The sequence below is a fragment of the Mus musculus genome, chromosome 8, assembly GCF_000001635.26.
Source record: "Mus musculus strain C57BL/6J chromosome 8, GRCm38.p6 C57BL/6J".
NCBI classification, from domain to species: domain Eukaryota; kingdom Metazoa; phylum Chordata; class Mammalia; order Rodentia; family Muridae; genus Mus; species Mus musculus.
The window spans coordinates 103,339,461-103,347,871 of NC_000074.6; the positions used below are offsets into that span (position 1 = coordinate 103,339,461).

The 8,411-nt window shown below is 42.5% G+C and overlaps 1 long non-coding RNA gene across 1 annotated transcript; it reads right to left on the reverse strand.

Moving 5' to 3' along the window:
- Window positions 1–4,417: 4,417 nt before the first annotated feature.
- On the reverse strand, window positions 4,418–8,074 carry 1600027J07Rik (RIKEN cDNA 1600027J07 gene). Its single transcript, NR_036588.1, has 3 exons — window positions 8,039–8,074; window positions 7,708–7,877; window positions 4,418–4,700 (listed from the first exon to the last, which is right to left on the reverse strand). It is a non-coding gene; the product is annotated as an RIKEN cDNA 1600027J07 gene (long non-coding RNA).
- Window positions 8,075–8,411: the final 337 nt, after the last annotated feature.

Sequence of the window (8,411 nt, forward strand, 5' to 3'; positions counted from 1 at the left end):
ACCTTTTAATATCCCAGTTTGATTGTCAGTGTCTCTGCTTCATTTCACAGAGAATATAGCTTCATTCTTCAACCAGAAAAATAGAGGTTGTTAAGACATTCTCCAGGACAACACACTCTAAATTTCTTACTAAGGTATGCGTAGCTGATATTAGAGAGAGGAAGAGGAGAATACATACTCAACATTTTTGTCCCATTGATTTTTTTTTATCTCCATAGTAATTGTGTGTAAGGTGTGCTATAATCACTCCATTTTACAGGATAACCATAGTAAGGTAGCATATATTTTTGTCTTCAGTAATTACTGAATACCAGAAAATATTCATTTGGGGAAGCATAAACATGTGTTTGAGAGAATTAAGAGCTTGAATAAATGTAATCAGACTCAAGAGCAAAGGTTCAAAGCAATACTGCTTAGAACAAATGCGACCCAGTTTGCCCATTTTGTAGATAGAAATATTGAGACCTAGACAAAATGATGTTTCTTGTAATACATTAAAGTCTTGTGTTCTTTTTTCCTAGCACTTCCAACAGAACAAACTTTCTTAAACTCTCTGAGAACGAACTATCTGCAAGAGATGCTCTCAGCATGCCGCCACTCATATGTCTTTGCTGAAAGACCACACCCATGTCTTAGTTTCCCATGGCGTACATCCACAAAATTCTCAAGACTGGTGGGAGCCACATGACTAGAGCGAGCTGAAAGTTACACTACCCTGTGCAAACCACAAAGACAGTGCTTTCTCCCACTGACTGTACAGAGGCAGGAAAGTTTGAATCAGGGAGTGTAGCCTATAGATGACTCATCAGATAACGGGGCCTGCTGCCAAGTCCAAAGACCTGAGTTTGATCCTCAGGACCCACATGGTGGGAGAAGAGGACTATCTCCCAAGGTTTTTCTCTGATCTCTACATGTGCCCTTAGGGTGTGTGTGTGTGTGTGTGTGTGTGTGTGTGTGTGTGTGTGTGTGTGTGTGTGTGCAGTGCACATAAAAAAATGAAGATGTAATACTTTTTGTTTTTTAATTTTTGGGTTGTTTGGGTTTGTTTTCTTCCTGATGGACAACTGTGGCATTTCTTACCGCAAAGCCCCATGAGATTAAGTCGAATGAGTCTCCAGCTGAGGAAGTGCCAGTCTTTGGCTTATTTTCTTTCACCCTAGTGTACTTTCCTCCGTTTCCTTTTCCTAAAACAATGTACCCTTCCTAAATCATCCTATGGCGCTCATCCCTGTCTCTAAGGAGGCAAAAGTCTCTGAGAGTAGGCAGAAAAGTCCCTGTGTCATCATCCTTTGGATATTGGTAATCGAATATTTCACAGCACCTCAGTTTGAGACTTCAGTGTTGTATAAGAACCTGAAGCCTTAGAGATATTGGGCAATGGTGTTATTTTAGTGATGGGATGGTACATGTCCAATGATGGGAAGGAACTCATTCAGCTCACACAGAATTAGAACCCAACCTATTTCTACCAAATAATAATTTATCAAGACCAAAACAAGGCACATCCCTATTTCTTCAATGGAGTGTATGTCATTAGTTCTAATCTAGAGAAGAACTTCTCTGTGCTAGTCAAAGAGGGGACAACATATGGTGCTCAAAATGTTAAGATCTGGTTGGTTATACTCTTGCATATGGCTCAAAGAATGAAAGCTATGCTCTGTGTCCCAACGAGCACTTTCATTGTACCTTTGACCCTGGCTTCCCATGATCCTAAGGTACCCTGAGGTTTATCCATTCCACCTCATCTTTGCCTAAACTCAAGTATGCTATGTTTTTATTGGTCTACAATGGTATGTGTTTGTATTTACCAGTTGTAATTCCACACTAGCAATAATCACGTTAAAATTTGTATAGCCCAGTATTAAATGGAACACACCTAGATTATAAACAATTATGGTATATATGGAGTCTGGTGCGTTGTTTATCCTCCTTGCCTGAAGTGTTCTACCCCATAGAGTTTTGAGAAACTCATCATCTAAACACACTTTAAATTGATCCTTCAACAGCCCTCTCTGTCTTCTAAAATAGTGCCTCTCTCCTCAGGACCACAGTATTATGGGCTTAAAAGTATAATGCATGGCTATGCTCCCAGGAACCACATGATAGACACAGAGAGTCCCTGCATCTGTTTGCACATATACTCATGCATAAGTACATGCACTTTTCAGAAAAATGTACATCTAATATCTTCTTCATACCTAGCACATGTGGGATGTAGCAGTCATATGTCAAGAAAACAGATTCATTGTCTACCAGGGCACAACATAGAATCCAATGAATGAAAAGGTTTTTTTCTAGAAAATAGATGAAATTTAGTTATAATCTGTGCTATAGAAGAAATGAAATGGGTATGTAGTAGAGAAAAGAAAGTGAATAGTACCTGGATGTGTCTCTAAAGGCCTTTTAGGACCAATCAGACAATAAGTGTCAGCTGTGTGAAGGAAGGGACCTCCTCAAGAAAGAAGAGTGTGAAAGGGCATGCGGCCAAGGGGAATGCTTGATGTTTGAATCTCTTGGAGAATCTAATAAGCAGTGGGACAAGGGCACACAATAAGTGTGGAGCCCCAAGCTGAAGCAAGCATAAGTGAGATTTCTTCCATCATAGTAAGGTTATTTGAAGTAAAGTGGAAGAAAGTGAATGGTTCTTAAGCAGAGAGGAGACTCCGTTCTACTTACATTCCTTGTTCTTTGCACCAAAGGAACCAGTGAAAATGTTTAACAAACACTCTTTGAGTAAATGAGTCTGTTGTCAAATTTGGTCTTTTGTCCTACATAACAGGCTCTTTGGGACTTGTAGCTTATCACTCTTCTATTTAGGCAGATGGGTATATGTGCTCTTCATTGTCGGGGCAGACATCACAGAAGTATATCAAACTTCCAGAACCCCCTTTTCTTTAGAAGAAGGTTCTAGTTGCAAGGAGAGTTGAGATATAACTTCACAAACTACCACAAAATAACATCTTGGCTTTTTAATTAAATGTCAGTACCAGCTTTCCACTGGGAATCTGGCCCAGCCTTCTGGAAGGCAAGATCTGGTCAAAAATTCAGGTTAGGCCCTCAGGAAGGAGCACAAAAACAGCTATCTTAAGAGGATATAATGATATGAAGGTACACACTCACAGTATATGGGTTCTGGTTCAGAGATGGCCCAGCTCAGGAAAGTATGAAGTAGGGAGTCAGTCATGGATGAAGGGAGAGATTCTCATTGTCATAAAAATGATGGAGAGGAGCCAGACATGGTGTCAGGCACGTGTAATCCGAGCATTTGGAAGATGAAAACAGGTAGACAGTAAGTTTGCAGCAAACCTGACCTGAATAGTGAATTCCTGACTAGCATAAGCCATGTACTGTACATTGACTCAAAAGAAAGAGGGAAAAATGTATAATGAAGCCCCACCCTAGGCTGAAAAGCTTTTAGGAGTTGATGGCTACTAGGGGAGGGAGCCATTATTCTTAGGGTTTATGGCTGTCTCTGTGCATTTGGGCAGCACAAATAGGAATCGGTGGGTAATTTTAAAGGAAGAGGAGGAGAAAAGGATGGAGATGGGAAGCAAATATGTTGGGAAGAGATGTCCAGAGGAGTAGGATGGGGAACTGGGTGTGGATATGATCAAAATACATTGTATACATGTAGGAAATTGTCCAGATCGATTGTTTTAGAGAGTAAAAAGAATGAAGAACCTTCTGGGCTTCGTTCTCCATACCCTGTCTGCTTCCAGTGAGGGTCCCAGTGAAAGCATCAGCCCTAGGAATCAAATAGGTTGCCACCTTCCAAGACAGAGGAAAGAAAAGAAAAGAAGGAAGGAATCTGAGGTCAGGCATTTTTTTCTTATTTCTTCTTGGCTGAGGTTTTATGGATTTCAGGGGTTTTATGGATTTCAGTAAGGTTTGTGTGCCCTGTGTTAGGTTTACAACCTACCCTCCTCTATTTTTGTGGGATCCATCTCACAGTATATAAACTGTATTCACAGAGGAATAACATTGGTTTTAGATGATTATTACCCATTTGTGTTTCCAGTGTCCAAAGGTCAAAATTCGTGGTGTCTTCCTGGGCCTTACCAGGTTCACCCAGTGGCAGCAGGGAAATCATACGGGCTGTCCTCTAAGCATCCATTGACCTACATACACCTAGACCTTAGTCATTGTCTCTGACCTCACTCCATCATTGATACTATCCTACAATGGGCATCTTCTCCTTTAAGAGCCAGGAGTACCTCCTCTTCCTCTTGGCATGCACTAAAGTGTCAAGTTCATTATTGGAGGCAGATGAACAAGTTAGTAGGGAGTACCTCATCTTATAATGACAGTATGACTGGGCCTAGTAGGTATCTTTTTCAGGTGAGAATACTAAAGGTTAAGACAGGTTAAGAAAAACCTACATCATTTAGATATCAAGGCACAACATCTGAGTTAAACTCCAGTCTAACTCTCCATACAGATGGTTTTATTTCACAGGACTATCTTCGCCAAATTTACAGATATTCATCTCTTTTTTTCCTTTCTCCAATATACTCTCCTCCCCCACTTACTGCAAAGATCATGTGTAGCCGCATCTCACACAACTCCCCCAGTCCTTCCTTGAAATCCGGTGTTTCAGGGGAGAGAGCTCCTTAAGCCTCCTGCAGACACTACAGGAATGTTGAGTTTTCTTTGGATTCCAAGGAACCAGATTGGACCAGAGGCACCAGAGAAGACAGCATCTGCCACAAAGCATACTTGAGACATTTAGCTTCATTCCTTTGAGGATCTCATCTGAGACACATGCTACTTCAGAGGAGGCAAACATCCTAGCCATCAGCAAGAAGTTGCCTTCAGTTTTCCCCCCAATCTACCCAAATCAAAAGTGCTAAACTCCAGCAAGAAGCCCCCTTCTCATTTTCCCACATGCCAAAAAAATGTAATGTGTAATCCTCATACCCTCCAACTCCTGTCGCTTCCCTTGCTATTTCAGTCTGCACTGGGAAGGGAGGTTCTAATCTTACACAAGTCTGGGATCATCCCGTTCCCGGGCCATTGGCGTGCTTTGCATTGGATATGAAGTTTTACCCACGAGTCTCAAGTGTTAAAGGGCTGGTCTCCAGGTCGCGGTGCAATCGAAAGATCAAAAGAGCACTGTTATTATCATCAGTACTATACTTGAAACTCATAGCTGAATGTACTAGGTAGAAGAAGTGGGTCTCTGGAGAACTCTGAAACCTGGCTCTCTCTCACCCTCCATTCTGCAGCCCATAATAATGTTAGCAGCTTCCTTCATCACTTGCTCCTGGAGCCATAATACTTGGCCTCACTCCACTCCCACTATGATGGTGCCACATGAACATATGCAGGGATCTCTGAAGTCTTATGTCATAACATCTTCCTTCCATTTAGATGGTTTGTTTTATCTGCTTTTTATTTTAATTACTAACACTGTAAATATTCCAGCCTCGGTGCCCCTGGTGGTCTGCCTTCTCCATCTGGACTCTCATCTCCTATTCTTCATTTCAACTGTCTCCAAAATCTAAAACCTCTCCTAAACTTTCCCCCAATTCTTTGGACTTGATGGACAGACAAAATCACTTTCAGCTGTGATGAAACTACATCATATTACGAGAGTCTCTAGCTACCATTCACTTAACAAATATTTTGTGTATGTGCTTTTGTGTGACCAGATGAGCATGTTGGCCAGGCTGCATGCACATATTTGTGCATATGGAAGTTAGAAGACAAATTCAACTCTTGTTATTCTTGAGTTTTTTGTTTTTTTTTTTTAAGACAAAGTCTCTCACTGGCCTGGAACTGACCATGTAGCTAGGCTGACTAGTGAACTAGCTCTAGGGACCCATCTATCTCTGGCACCCCTGCACTGGGGTTACAAGTGCAGGCCACCACTTCCAGATTTTTTTTTCCATGTGGGTGCTGAGGGATCAAACTCAGGACTGGCAAGACAAGGACTTTTCTTGACTGACTTGTCTACTGGGCTACCATTCAAGAAATAGTCACCCATCATATACCAGATACCAGGCTCTGTGTCAAGTCTCAGAGATGCAGCAGTGACCATGGAGTGACATTCTGTCATGGAGTGTGGAATGCCTGATCCTGGAGTTAGGTTAAAATGAGGTTCTTACAGGTTATTGCTTGTGCATCTAGCAAAGAACACTGTACCTCCATCTTTGTTTCTCCAGGACATGACAGAGTACCCAGTGCTGAGTAGATACCCCAGCATCATCTTTATGTCTGATTGAAGAGAGTATGAATAATTATAAGGAAACCAGAAAACCTGGCTCTGCCACAAATAACCTGTGTGATTTTAGACGAAAGCCAATTCCCATTCCAAAACATGACATTCTTACTGAAATATGAGCCAGCGAGCATACACTTATACATCAAACCTACTGCAATATCCACACTGTATTTTTCATGGGCGCAGGCTGGGAAAGAAGCAAAGCTCTGGGAAGGTACTAGATGAGGCTGGATTTGGCTTTAAAGTTACCAGAAAAGCCCCCAGATCTCAGCCAGATTCATCTGATCCTAAAAACAGGCCCACTGGCAAAGTAATAGCCCATCTTCGGATCAATCCCATCGATCGAACTTCATAACAAAGCCACTTCCCGAAAGACCACAGCTTAGTGGTGATGGCTGGGGTTTCTTGCTATCCTGTGTGGCTGTATCTCTTTTCTTCTGCAGTAATGAGGGAACAGGGGTGGGAGGGGATTTGAGGCGTGTCTCGGTTATGAATGTTTGACGTGCTTTGTGTTTATGGTATGAGAGTGACCTTTCTTCTTGCCCCAAAATAATTCTGCACTAGTGTGAGTGGAAACCACCCCATCCACCCCTTGCACCCCTCTTCCAGATGCACACTATTTGTTGTATGAACTAGACAAGACCAGGGCATCACAATGGTTCTTGTGAACAGAATGGAGCATGCCTTTAGAGAGAGGGAGGCTTTTCATACAGAAATGTCTGTGTATTATACCTCTTCTTGACAAACAAGAAGAGGAATTGAAATGTTTTTTTCCTCTAACCTACCATGTTTTAATATGTAAATTCAGAGTATCCCTTGAAAACAACGTCAATCCCAACTTACTAGAGAAAAGAGAGAAAATGTCGGCAAGACACGGACTGACTGAACTTTGCAGAATGGAACCAGCCAGTGACCCATCTGATACCGATCCATCTTCTCTGTAAAAACTCAGCAACCTCCTTATCATGCCCTTGCTAACCTCCAGGGTAGCTGCAAGGCATGTCTACACAGTCTCTATAACAGGCACGGAGACTCACCTTAATTCTCAGCGGCACAATAAAAATAAGGCTGGATCCTCCAAGGATAACCACAGAAAAGTGGAAAAACATGTCAATGCTAAAAATCCTGTCATCTCACTTGGAAAATGTGCCTTGCTCTGTGGAGATAGCCGTAACCCCACTCTAGCACTGGGCTTGTTACTATGATGTAAGCACTGTTTGGATTATAGCTTCCAGGACCACCCAGCTGACTCTCTGTCTTTTCAGATGACCATAGAAGACCAGGCATTGGTGTTGCACACCTGTATCACCATCACATAGGAGATGGAGAGGCCAAGAAAGGAAATCAGGGATTCAAGGACATCCTTGGCTACATAGCAAGTTCCAGGCCAATCTGGTTACAGTAGAACCCATCCCAAAGAATAAAAAGCAAACCCCCAAAAGATGGTAAGGGATTTCAGAAAAGAACAAGATGTGTGCTCTTACCTTGTATTCTGTCAAATGGTCTCTTAGCTGAAGATCATTTTCTCTCTGAAGTCCATTTAGGGAGTTTATATACTGCCAATATTCCCTCCCAGTGAGCTCCATTCCATTGCTTCTTCCAGTAGGTAAGTGGGTGGTAGAATCACATTGCACTTTGAGGTTCACAACAGTGTCTAGGAAAGATAAGATGGGAGAGAGGTACTTAGGGCTCAGGTGAGTTGTAGCACGAGTATAAGGATTGATAACACCAATTTGGAGGTCATCTGAAGCCACAGATCTCGCTGAACACACAAACACACACACACACACACACACACACACACACCAGCAGTACCAGCAGCACCAGCAGCACCAGCAGCAGCAGCTTCTCAGGCCCTGTCTCAGAGCCCGAGTTTTAATTTGAAGTGTGGTGTCTGACCCAACTGAAATGGAATCCAGGGAAGGTCGAATCCTATTAAGTCACCAGACCATAAAGCAGAAAGGTATAAAGTTGACAAATGGCTTCTCCCAGGGGCAGCAGCTGTGAGATACTCAGGAAAGCAGGACTCTGACCCAAGAACTGGCCAGCAGACGGTCCCGCATTCTTCCCCTGGGAGCTGCCACCCACTCTCTTCCCTGCAAAAAAAGGGTATGTGTGTTTAACAAGCTACTATTTAACCTGTTTATCTGTATTTTTCTTTTACAACCCCAATCGGATCTAGGTGTGT